This window comes from Ranitomeya imitator, chromosome 2, assembly GCF_032444005.1.
Source record: "Ranitomeya imitator isolate aRanImi1 chromosome 2, aRanImi1.pri, whole genome shotgun sequence".
NCBI lineage: Eukaryota > Metazoa > Chordata > Amphibia > Anura > Dendrobatidae > Ranitomeya > Ranitomeya imitator.
Window position 1 is genome coordinate 150404960 of NC_091283.1, and position 12156 is coordinate 150417115.

The window sequence follows — 12156 nt, forward strand, 5'->3', positions numbered from 1 at the left end:
GGATGTATTTGATGAGCCCAAGTCCAGTTCCCTTCCTCCGCACAGGGACTGTGATTGTGCTATTAACTTGATTCCTGGTTGTAAGTTCCCTAAGGGCCGACTTTTCAATCTGTCTGTGCCAGAGCATGCCGCCATCCTGAGCTATGTTAAGGAATCTTTGGATAAAGGGCATATTCGGCCCTCTTCGTCACCATTGGGAGCGGGTTTCTTTTTTGTTGCTAAGAAGGATGGCTCCTTGAGACCCTGTATTGATTATCGTCTTCTTAATAAGATCACGGTCAAATTCCAATACCCCTTGCCTTTGCTTACTGATTTGTTTGCTCAGATTAAGGGGGCTAGTTGGTTTACTAAGATTGACCTCCGAGGGGCATATAATCTTGTTCGTATTAAACAGGGTGACGAATGGAAAACTGCATTTAATACGCCCGAAGGCCATTTTGAATACCTTGTGATGCCATTTGGGCTCTCTAATGCTCCATCTGTGTTTCAGTCTTTCATGCATGATATTTTCCGCAATTATCTTGATAAATTGATGGTCGTATATTTGGATGATATTTTGATTTTTTCCGATGATTGGGAGTCTCATGTGAAGCAGGTCAGGATGGTGTTCCAGATCCTTCGTGATAATGCTTTGTTTGTGAAGGGGTCTAAGTGCCTATTCGGAGTTCAGAAGGTCTCTTTTTTGGGTTTTATTTTTTCTCCCTCGTCTATAGAAATGGATCCTGTTAAGGTCCAAGCTATTCATGACTGGATCCAACCCACATCTGTGAAGGGTCTTCAAAAATGTTTGGGTTTTGCTAATTTCTATCGCCGTTTCATGGCCAACTTTTCCAGTGTGGTTAAGCCCCTTACTGATTTGACAAAGAAAGGTGCTGATGTGACGAATTGGTCCTCTGAGGCTGTTGAGGCCTTTCAGGAGCTTAAACGCCGATTTACTTCTGCCTCTGTGTTGCGTCAACCGGATGTTTCTCTTCCTTTTCAGGTTGAGGTCGACGCTTCTGAGATTGGGGCAGGGGCCGTTTTGTCTCAGAGGGAGTCTGATGGTTCTTTGATGAAACCGTGTGCTTTTTTTTCCAGAAAGTTTTCGTCTGCGGAACGCAATTATGATGTCGGCAATCGGGAGTTGTTGGCTATGAAGTGGGCGTTTGAGGAGTGGCGACATTGGCTTGAGGGAGCTAAACACAGTGTTGTGGTCCTGACCGATCATAAGAATCTGATTTACCTCGAGTCGGCCAAGCGGCTGAATCCTAGACAGGCTCGATGGTCCCTGTTTTTCTCCCGTTTTGATTTTGTGGTCTCCTATCTTCCGGGATCTAAGAATGTTAAGGCTGATGCCCTCTCTAGGAGTTTTTCACCTGATTCTCCTGGAGTCCTTGAGCCGGTTGGCATTCTTAAGGAGGGGGTGATTATTTCTGCTATCTCCCCTGATTTGCGGCGGGTGCTTCAGGAATTTCAGGCTGATAGGCCTGACCGCTGTCCTGTGGGGAAGCTGTTTGTTCCTGATAGATGGACAAGTAAGGTAATTTCTGAGGTTCATTGTTCAGTGTTGGCTGGGCATCCTGGTATTTTTGGTACCAGAGATTTGGTTGCTAGGTCCTTTTGGTGGCCTTCCTTGTCGCGCGATGTGCGTGCTTTTGTGCAGTCCTGTGGGACTTGCGCCCGGGCCAAGCCTTGCTGTTCCCGCGCTAGTGGGTTGCTTTCGCCTTTGCCGGTCCCTGAGAGGCCCTGGATGCATATTTCCATGGATTTTATTTCGGATCTTCCTGTTTCCCAGAAGATGTCTGTTATCTGGGTTGTTTGTGACCGGTTCTCTAAAATGGTCCATCTGGTACCTTTGCCTAAGTTGCCTTCCTCCTCAGATCTGGTTCCATTATTTTTTCAGCATGTGGCTCGTTTGCATGGCATTCCGGAGAATATTGTGTCTGACAGAGGTTCTCAGTTTGTCTCTAGATTTTGGCGGGCCTTTTGTGCTAGGATGGGCATTGATTTGTCTTTTTCTTCGGCGTTTCATCCTCAGACTAATGGCCAAACTGAGCGAACTAATCAGACCTTGGAGACCTATTTGAGATGCTTTGTGTCTGCTGATCAGGATGATTGGGTGTCTTTCTTGCCGTTGGCCGAGTTTGCCTTTAATAATCGGGCTAGTTCGGCTACTTTGGTTTCACCTTTCTCTTGTAATTTTCGTTTTCATCCTCGTTTTTCTTCTGGGCAGGTTGAGCCTTCTGATTGTCCTGGTGTTGATTCTGTGGTGGACAGGCTGCAGCAGATTTGGACTCATGTGGTGGACAATTTGACATTGTCTCAGGAAAGGGCTCAACGTTTTGCCAACCGCCGTCGATGTGTTGGTCCCCGTCTTCGTGTGGGGGATTTGGTTTGGTTGTCTTCTCGTCATGTTCCTATGAAGGTTTCTTCTCCTAAGTTTAAGCCTCGGTTTATTGGTCCTTATAAAATTTCTGAAATTATTAATCCGGTGTCTTTTCGTTTGGCTCTTCCTGCCTCTTTTGCCATTCATAATGTTTTCCATAGATCTTTGTTGCGGAGATATGTGGTGCCCATTGTTCCCTCGGTTGACCCTCCTGCCCCGGTGTTGGTTGAGGGAGAGTTGGAATATGAGGTTGAGAAGATTTTGGATTCTCGTTTTTCGAGGCGGAGGCTTCAGTATCTTGTCAAGTGGAAGGGTTATGGCCAGGAGGATAATTCTTGGGTTGTTGCCTCCGATGTCCATGCCGCCGATTTGGTTCGTGCTTTTCACTTGGCTCGTCCTGATCGGCCTGGGGACTTTGGTGAGGGTTCGGTGACCCCTCCTCAAAGGGGGGGTACTGTTGTGAATTCCGCTCTTTGGCTCCCTCCGGTGGTTGTAAATGGCACTTTTGTGAGTTTTGCTCTTGGGCTCCCTCTTGTGGTTTCTAGTGGTATGGCTGCTCCTTGGAGTTAGCTGTCATCAGCTGCCTCCACTTATCGTCTCTTCTGCTCGGTTATTTAAGTCTGGCTCTATCTTCAGCCAGTGCCACTTGTAAATGGTTCCTGGTTGGATTCACATCTCTTTGGAGTTCCCTGTTATCCTGACCAGTTAAGCTAAGCTAAGTTTTTGCTTGCCCTTTTCTGTCCATAGATTGTGGACTTATCCATTCTGTGCTTTCTTTGTTTGTCCAGCTTATCAGTGTGAATTTATTCTGTCTTGCTGGAAGCTCTGGGAGGCAGATTTGCCCTCCACACCTTTAGTCAGGTGTGGAGATTTTTTGTAAACTCTGCGTGGATTTTTGTAGTGTTTTATACTGACCGCACAGTATTTCATCCTGTCCTATCTATTTAGTTAGACTGGCCTCCTGTGCTCATCCTGGTTTCATTCTGTGTATGTCTTTTCCCTCTCCACTCACAGTCATTATTTGTGGGGGGCTAATCTATCCTTTGGGGATTTTCTCTGAGGCAAGATAGCTTTCCTGCTTCTATCTTTAGGGGTAGTTAGCTCTTAGGCTGTGACGAGATGCCTAGGGAGAGTTAGGAGCATTCCACGGCTACTTCTAGTGTTGTGTTGAGCTTAGGGATTGCGGTCAGTACAGTTACCACTTCCTTCGGAGCTCGTTCCATGTTGCTCCTAGACCACCGTATCATAACAGGGGGCCAAAATCCCTGCTGCAGTGTGTGCAGACTTGATCAAGAACTACAGGAAACGTCTGACCTCTGTAATATCAAGCAAAGGTTTCTGTACCAAATATTATGTTGTGTTTTTCTATTGTATCAAATACTTATTTAATGCAATAAAATGTAAATTAATTATATAAAAATCATACAATTTGATTTCCCGGATTTTTTTTAAGATTCTGTCTCTTAGAGTTGAAATGTACCTAAACATTACAAATGTTTAATAAAGACTACAGACCTCTCCACTCTTTGTAGGTGGAAAAACTTGCAAAATTGAGAGTTTATCAAATTGTCCCCACTATATAACATCATCAAAAGACTCAGATTCTGGAGAAATCCATGTTTAGAAGGGACAAGGCCGAAAGGCAATGCTGGATCCTAGTGATCTACAGGCTCTCAGGCAGCACTGTGTTAAACACAGGAAGTATTTGAACCTGCAAATCACTGCATGGGATCAGGAAACTTCCAGAAATAATTGTCTGCGAACACAAGTTGTGTAATCCACATATGCAAGTGAAAACTCCATCATATAAAGAAGAAACCACATACGTGCTTCTCACAAAATTAGAATATCATCAAAAAGTTAATTTATTTCAGTTCTTCAATACAAAAAGTGAAACTCATAGTATATAGAGTAACTACAAACAGAGTGATCTATTTCAAGTGTTTATTTCTGTTAATGTTGATGATTATGGCTTACAGTCAAAGAAAACCCAAAAGTCATTATCTCAGTAAATTAGAATACTTTTATAACACCAGCTTGAAAAATTATTTTAAAACCTGAAATGTTGGCCTACTGAAATGTATGTTCAGTAAATGCACTCAATACTTGGTCGTGGCTCCTTTTGCATTAGTTACTGATCAATGCAGCGTGGCATGGAGGTGATCAGCCTGTGGCACTGCTGAGGTGTTATGGAAGCCCAGGTTCCTTTGATAGCAACATTCAGCTCATCTGCATTGTTGGGTCTGGTGTCATCTTCCTCTTGACAATATCCCATAGCTTCTCTATAGTGTTAAGGTCAGGGGAGTTTGCTGGCCAGTCAAGCCCAGTGATACTGTTGTTTTTAAACCAGGTTTGGCAGTGTGGACAGGTGCCAAGTCCTGCTGGAGAATTAAATTTCCATCTCCAAAAAGCTTGTTGGCAGAGGGAAGCATGAAGTGCTCTAAAATTTCCTGGTAGATGGCTGCACTGACTTTGGTCTTGATAAAACACAGTGGACCTACACCAGCAGATGACATGGCTCCCCAAACCATTACTTGTTATGGAAACTTCACACTAGACCCTCAAGCAGCTTGGATTGTGGCCTCTCCACTCTTCCTCCAGACTCTGGGACCTCAATTTCCAAATGAAATGCAAAATTTACTTTCATCTGAAATCAACACCTTGGACCACTGAGCAACAGTCCAGTTCTTTTTCTCCTTGGCCCAGGTAAGACGCTTCTGGCATTGTCTATTGGTCATGAGTGGCTGGACACAAGGAAATCAACACTTGTAGCCCATGTCCTGGATACTCCAGCAGCAGTCAACTCCTATGGAGTTAAGAGGAGAGACACCATTGAGTTTGTTATCAGTACACAGTTCCTGCACAGTGTTAGGACAACAACTGCTCCATCCTGACAATGGCAGCAAGACAATGGAAAACCACATGCTGCATGCACCATGACAGTTCGACTTTGCAGAAAAGCGTTTGGGCTATGAACCGACCACCTGCAGTCCAGACCTTTCACCAATAGCAAACATTTAGCGCATTATTAAATGAAAATCGGGCAAAGACCTTTGACTGTGGAGCAGCGAGAATCCTACATCATCCAGACTCCGATTGCTGGATATAGTGTAGGCAGCAAGAATCTCCTGTCATATTCTTTTTATGGCTGGGTGTTAGATTTGGGACATTTTCACACTCTCTAGTCTAAATCCGCAGTTACCACTCCAGATCAACTCCTAGCCATTTATAGTGGTCTAAGGGGTATCGTTTCTCCTTATGGAGAGTGACATACCATCTCTGGCTTGTCAAGGTAAGGAGGCTTATTCGCCGTGCAATGCTCCTCTGGGAAATATAATATGCAAATTGCCTCTTCTGAGAAAAAGAGGACTTAAACTCTATAGCGCCACCTGTTGGAAGTAGCGATCCTACAAGTCACAATCAACCCTTTAACAAGTCTTGCAATATGACTTAGGATAAAAGCCAAATCAATATCTCAATTCGCAGACACGAATTGCACGACTTGTTAAAGGGTTGATTGTAACTTGTAGGATCGCTACTTCCAACAGGTGGCGCTATAGAGTTTAAGTCCTCTTTTTCTCAAAAGAGGCAATTTGCATATTATAGCCATTTACAGCTACGCCTGACTACATTACTAAAGGTACCTTCACACATTACGATATTGTTAACGATATCTTTGCAACGTCACACTTTTTGTGACGTAGCAACGATCCCGCTAACGATATCGTTATGTGTGACAGCGACCAACGATCAGGCCCCTGCTGGGAGATCGTTGGTCGTGGGGAATGATCAGGACCTTTTATTGGTCGCTGATCACCACGCTGTCATCTCTAGATCGGCGTGTGTGATGCCGATCTAGCGATGTGTTCACCTGTAACCAGGGTAAACATCGGGTTACTAAGTGCAGGGCTGCGCTTAGTAACCCGATATTTACCCTGGTTACCATTGTAAAAGTTAAAAAAAAAAAAAAAACACTACAGTTATGGCCCAAATTTTTGAGAATGACACCAAAATTCTATTTTCACATGATCTGCTGCCCTCTGATTTTTATTTGTGTTTGTCTGATGTTTATATCACATACAGAAATATAATTGCAATCATATTATGAGTACCAATAGGTTATATTGACAGTTAGAATGAGTTAATGCAGCAAGTCAATATTTGCAGTGTTGACCCTTCTTCAAGACCTCTGCAATTCTCCCTGGCATGCTCTCAATCAACTTCTGGACCAAATCCTGACTGATAGCAGTCCATTCTTGCATAATCAATGCTTGCATTTTGCCAGAAATTCTTGGTTTTTGTTTGTCCACCCGTCTCTTGATGATTGACCACAAGTTCTCAATGGGATTAAGATCTGGGGAGTTTCCAGGCCATGGACCCAAAATCTCTATGTTTTGTTCCATGAGCCATTTATTTATCACCTTTGCTTTATGGCAAGGTGCTCCATCATGCTGGAAAAGGCATTGTTGGGCGCCAAAATGCTCTTGGACGGTTGGGAGAAGTTGCTCTTGAGGACATTCTGGTACCATTCTTTATTCATGGCTGTGTTTTTAGGCAAGACTGTGAGTGAGCTGATTCCCTTGGCTGAGAAGCAACCCCACATATGAATGGCTTCAGGATGCTTTACAGTTGGCATGAGACAAGACTGGTGGTAGCGCTCACCTCTTCTTCTCCGAATAAGCTGTTTTCCAGATGTCCCAAACAATCGAAAAGGGGATTCATCAGAGAAAATAACTTTGACCCAGTCGTCAGCAGTCCACTCCCTGTACCTTTTGCAGAATATCAGTCGGTCCCTGATGTTTTTTCTGGAGAGAAGTGGCTTCTTTGCTGCCCTCCTTGAAACCAGGCCTTGCTCAAAGAGTCTCCGCCTCACAGTGCGTGCAGAAGCACTCACACCAGCCTGCTGCCATTCCTGAGCAAGCTCGGCACTGCTTGTAGTCTGATCCCACGGCTGAAACAGTTTTAAGATACGGTCCTGGTGCTTGCTGGTCTTTCTTGGGCGCCCTGGAGCCTTTTTGACAACAATGGAAGCTCTCTCCTTGAAGTTCTGATTGATGCGATAGATTGTTGACTGAGGTGCAATCTTTGTAGCTGCGATATTCTTCCGTTAGGCCATTTTTGTGCAGTGCAATGATGGCTGCACGTGTTTATTTAGAGATAACCATGGTTAACTGAAGAGAAACAATGATACCAAGCACCAGCCTCCTTTGAAAGTGTCCAGTGATGTCATTCTTACTTAATCATGACTGATTGATCGCCAGCCCTGTCCTCATCAACACCCACACCTGTGTTAATGGATCAATCACTAAAACGATGTTAGCTGCTCCTTTTAAGGCAGGACTGCAATGATGTTGAAATGTGTTTTGGGGGTTAAAGTTCATTTTCTGGGCAAATATTGACTTTGCAAGTACAGTAATTGCTGTTAAGATGATCACTCTGACATTCAGGAGTATATGCAAATTGCCACTAGAAAAAATGAAGCAGTAGACTTTGGAAAAATTAATATTTGTCTCATTCTCAAAATTTTTGTCCATGACTGTACATACTCACATTCTGATGTCTGTCACGTCCCCCGCCGTCAGCTTCCCTGCACTGACTCAGCGCCGGCCGTAAAGCAAGAGCAGAGCACAGCGGTGACGTCACCGCTGTGCTCTGCTTTACGGCCGGCACTGACACAGTCAGTGCAGGAAGCTAACGCTGGGGGACGTGACAGACATCAGAATGTGAGTATGTAGTGTTTTTTTTTTTACTTTTACAATGGTAACCTGGGTAAATATCGGGTTACTAAGCGTGGCCCTGCACTTAGTAACCCAATGTTTACCCTGGTGCTGCAGGGGGACTTCGGCATCGTTGAAGACAGTTTCAACGATGCCGAAGTCTTTCCCCTGATCGTTGGTCGCTGGAGAGAGCTGTCTGTGTGACAGCTCCCCAGCGACCACACAACGACTTACCAATGATCACGGCCAGGTCGTATCGCTGGTCATGATCGTTGGTAAGTCGTTTAGTGTAACGGTACCTTTAGAACATAATCTCTCCAGACAAACCTTTAACAAGTGCCCACTGTATGTAGCATAGCAGCTCCAGAAATCTCTATTTCATATGTCTATGGGGTCCATAAATCACAAGTTATCATGGAGCTTCTTGTAGCATAAAACAAAATAATTACTACTCCGCAGTCTAGGTTTTTAAGTTCCCTCTCCAGCATACAGGAAGTAGCATTATACTGGGACTCTGTGCAATAGTTTGCTGTGTAAAGTTATGTAGATATGATAGATGGTATGATAGATGATAGATTTCAGGAAAAAAAAATGTTTCTGCAAAAGAGATGGGTGGGATTGTCACGTATAAAGGTACCTTCACACTGAGCAACTTTCCAACGAGAACGACAACGATCCGTGACATTGCAGCGTCCTGGATAGCGATCCCATTGTGTTTTACACGCAGCAGCGATCAGGATCCCGCTGAGACATCGCTGGTCATCGCTAGAAGTCTGGAACTTTATTTGGTTGTCAGGTCGGCGTTATTCGTCATGTTTGACAGCAAAAGCAACGATGCCAGCAATGTTTTTTCATGGAGCGAACAACAGCGACTCTGCAGCGATCAGGTCGTTGTCAATATCGCTGCAGCGTCGCTTAGTGTAACGGTACCATAAGTCTTAGAAATTATACCATAGCCATTCTGCTGCACACAGTAATGATAAGCATGGCCTCCAAATGTCTGGTTTCTGTAGGCACCATTTAAATCCTTCCTGAATAGATGGCGCTTTGCCTTTAATTAGTGAAAACATCAGTCCCCGGAGATAAGAAAACAGCTCCCTGCCTCAATCAGCGGTTTTCATGTACTAACTCATCCACGTATAATTAACACATCCATATTTTAATGTGAATGTTATTAGCACCTCTGACTTTGGGATCGCCTTTGATTAAGCTTGATTTCTGCCTTCGTCTTCCGTACATCTGCTAGTGACTTAATAGCTATTTAAGAGAAGAGCCCAAATGAGGATAATTGCAGGCCGAGATGGTCCCAGCCCTTCACCCTTCAGCTCTAGAAATAGTCTTCTGAGGATGGAGCCTTTTATATCAGAGGTATGGGCATAAACACAAGTCGTGGATGAACTCTGCTCCATTCAGTGCGATTGTGCAGGAAGCTCGCTGTGCCTCATCTGTGAATATCAGTCAATATCTACTGGGTGCTGCGAACATCAGCAGAATATTAACACAGCGCAGGTCTATACGTTGTGCTGTACAACGCAGAATTTCATAGCATCTTCTACTGTCCATCTCATGTTAGTATTATTTTTTCTCTGTATCTAAGGTCTGGGGTATCTAAAGCTGTCTTCACATCAGTGTCAGAGTCTCAGTCATAGATTCCATCATATTTGACATAAAAAAAACCCAGCTGTATGCAGATGAGTACATCCAGCAAAAAACGACTGACACAGGATCCATAACAAGACAATTGAGTTTGTGAGATGACTGACACAGAAAACCAGAAAGGACAACACTAATGTGAACTCGGCCTGAGTTGTATCTAATCCTTTCATGTGAAACTGTGTTCTGAGCAGTGTAAACCTATCCTGTGTGATACTGTCTCAATAGCTGCTGCATCTAATCTTAGTATGTGATACTTTCAGATGATATGTGGATTAGCCTATAATGTGATACTGTCCAGTGATCAGTGTATCCATTCCTTTCAAGTGTGATACTGCATGCTGAGCTGTGTATCTAATTCTATCATGGGTAATACATACTGTTTGATGACCTGTGTATCTAATCCTATCAAATGTGATACTGTCAGCTGAGAGAGGTGTCTAATCCTGCCTGCTATACTGCATCTAATCCTATCATGTGTGATATTGTTGGCATAGTAGTAGATGTATATAACCCTCTCACAGATGATACAGGCACTATGACACAGAGCACTACTCTTGCCATCATGTAATGCATAGCTCCCAACCATCCCTCATTCTGCGGGACTGTCCCGATTTTCAGGCTTTGCCCCGCAGTCCCGCACGGGACTCTGTTTCTTCCATAGACAGCAGGAGAAGCAGCCGACACGCCCCCTTGCATGAGGCCATGCCCCTTCCCCTGCAGTCTGTTTATCTTCCAGTGTGCACGGTACAGCTCAGAGGGAGAGAGGGGACATTTTTGAGGTACGTGTCACGGAGGGGGTGTGTATGTGTGTGTAGGTGCTGAAATCTTTGCCTGCATTGTAAGCAGAGCTGCTGGGAGATGGACACATCTACAGCCGGGAACCCCGCCTGAACACTGGCATCTAACACCAGGGCTCTTACCTGCCGGACACAGCCTGGGCATCAATGTAAGCAGCAGTGGAGCTAATGCCTGGCTTATCCTGCGTGGAATGAGTGGGGCTGAGCATGGTGGGATGGACACTGACAGCCTCCTCTGTTACTGGCCTCTGCTGCTGTGATTGCAGATCGACGTATCAGGTATGGAGAAGTCTATGCAGTTAGCCTTGTGTGTACGAGGTGTATGGAGCGGAGCTAAATGTGTACGAGGTGTATGGAGCGGAGCCATGTGTGTATGAGGTGTATGGAGCGGAGCTGAATGTGGACGAGGTGTATGGAGCAGAGCTGAATGTGTATGAGGTGTATGGAGCGGAGCCGTGTGTGTACGAGGTGTATGGAGCAGAGCTGAATGAGTATGGAGCGGAGCTGAATGTGTACAAGGTGTATGGAGCGGAGCCGTGTGTGTATGAGGTGTATGGAGCGGAGCTGTGTGTGTACGAGGTGTACGGAGTGGAGCCGTGTATGTATGAGGTGTATGTAGTGGAGCTAAATGTGTACAAGGTGTATGGAGCAGAGCTGAATGTGCGCGAGGTGTACGGAGCGTAGCCGTGTGTGTATGAGGTGTATGGAGCGGAGCTGAATGTGTATGAGGTGTATGGAGCAGAGCTGAATGTGTACGAGGTGTGTGGAGCGGAGCTGAATGTGTACGAGGTGTACGGAGCAGAGCCGTGTGTGTATTAGGTGTATGGAGCGGAGCTAAATGTGTACGAGGTGTATGGAGCGGAGCTGAATGTGTACGAGATGTACGGAGCGGAGCCGTGTGTGTATGAGGTGTATGGAGCAGAGCTGAATGTGTACGAAGTGTATGGAGCAGAGCCGAATGTGTACGAGGTGTATGGAGCGGAGCCGTATGTGTACGAGGTGTATGGAGCGGAGCTGAATGTGTACGAGGTGTATGGAGCGGAGCTGAATGTGTACGAGGTGTATGGAGCGGAGCTGAATGTGTACGAGGTGTATGGAGCGGAGCTGTATGTGCACAAGATGTACGGAGTGGAGCCGTGTGTGTATGAGATGTATGGAGCGGAGCCGTGTGTGCAAAGTGTACAGAGCGCAGCCGCGTGTGTAGGAGTAGCTATGTGTGGCCATTATACGGTACGAAGTATCATGTGCAGTCATTCTACAGTATGGAGCATCATGTGGGGCCATTATACAGTATGGAGCATCATGTGTGGCCATTATACAGTATGGAGCATTATGTGCGGTCATTATACAATATGGAGCATCATATGCAGCCAATATACAGTATGGAGCATCATGTGCAGTCATACAATATGGAGTATCATGTGTGGTCATTATACAGTATGGAGCATCATGTGTGGCCATTATACAGTAAGGAGCATCATGTGTGGCCATTATACAGTATGAAGCATCATGTGCAGCCAATATACAGTATGGAGCATCATGTGCAGTCAGTATACAGTATGGAGCATCATGTGTGGCCATTATACAGTATGGAGCATCATGTGCGGCCATTATACAGTAT